Genomic DNA, 1,657 nt, shown 5'->3' with positions numbered 1-1,657 from the left:
ATAGAGAGAGAAGAGAGAGAGAGAGAGAGAGAGAGAGAGAGAGAGATAGAGAGAGATAGAGAGAGAAAAGTAGAGAGAGAGACAGAGAGAGAGAGAGAGAGAGATAGAGTAGATAGATAGATAGATAGATAGATAGAGATAGAGAGAGAGAGAGAGAGAGAGAGAGAGAGAGAGAGAGAGAGCATTGCTGAGATCGATTGCTTTTTTATTTTCTTTAATCTCTAAATAATTTTTTATTTTATTTTAATTTTGTTTAAATTTTCGAATAAACATGTATAAAATTCTACGCTTTAACCAAAAATTTCATAATTTTTTTACTGGTTTCATTTTATATCATTTTATCACTTTTCTCTTTATGAAACAAAACAGAACATAATGTTCTCTCAGACCAATAATTTCTCCATTCTGTCATACTGGCACTCTGTGAATGAATAAATATAAGATTCAGAGTAAAAAGAAAAGGAAAGAAGAGAAAAACTCAAGATCCCCTAAAACTGCGTGAGCCAACACCCAGGATCGATGGCAGCCAGGATGTCATCTGATCAACACATCATCATCGAAACCCTTCCTCCGCTACCTACAAGATTTCACCTTTAAACTGACAAATGGAAGAGTCCTGTCGCTAGCTCTCCCGATGTCGTTCAGCTAGCAAGTGGGTGACAGGGAGGTGAGGAGAGCTCGTCGGTCGAGGGTACTTTACGCTGGGAGTACCAGTCGTCCAGGTTTTCTTGGACAGTATTTTTCTCCGTTTCAAAATTTGGCTTCGAGGGATTATTTAGAGCTCTGAAACATGTGAATTTAAACTCTCCAAGCTCTCGGAAGGATGCGTTTCTTCTTCTTCATAGAGTGACGTCAGAGAACATATGTGGATTTTTAAAAATCTGAAAAGATTTAATGTTTCTCACAATTTTGTTTTACACCCCCGTAAGCGATATATATAGAGAAAATGCATGTAGTGGCAGTGGACAAAGGAAAGAAACAGTTTGAATTCTAGAATGCTGAAAAAATACTGACATTGCGATATGACTACAGAGCAACTTTTTGTTGTGAATTCTACACTTTTTAAAAAATCTGTGATTCAATGTTGATTAAATAAACAAACAAAAACACATGGAAAATGGGAAGAGGAGAGGACTGCGATGCCTTAGGGAAATCAATAATTTTCAAGAGAATATATGCACATTCACCTCCCATAGTCTCCCTAGATACCTGATACCAAACTTATATATAAAGGGCCATGCTGATAACTACATAAATAGTTTACATTTAGCCTTTGAATATTTCAAAACATTCGCTCGTGTGTCTATTGCTATACAATGGGTATTTCTCGGCACTATTCTTACGGCGCGTCCTCGGCAGGCAGCTCGTCCGGCGTGTCCTCGGCAGGCAGCTCGTCCGGCGCGTCCTCGGCAGGTGTTGGAGGAGCTGCTGAAATGAATGGCATGGAGGAGGAGACGATTGGTCTGTACTTGACAGATATGTCTGTCTGTCCGCGGGTGGATGTTGTGTGCTTTGCCGTCCCGATGATGTTCTCCGTGGACACGGGGGCCAACCAGGGCTCTGTGTCTCGCACACAGGTAGGGAAGTGGAGGCAGCGGCGCTAGGTTTTGATTTTTTATTTGTTTTCGTCCTGGGTATGACGTTAAACTGCCATAAC

This window comes from Penaeus monodon, chromosome 2 (assembly GCF_015228065.2).
Source record: "Penaeus monodon isolate SGIC_2016 chromosome 2, NSTDA_Pmon_1, whole genome shotgun sequence".
NCBI classification, from domain to species: domain Eukaryota; kingdom Metazoa; phylum Arthropoda; class Malacostraca; order Decapoda; family Penaeidae; genus Penaeus; species Penaeus monodon.
Note: the sequence above shows the minus strand (reverse complement) of the source record.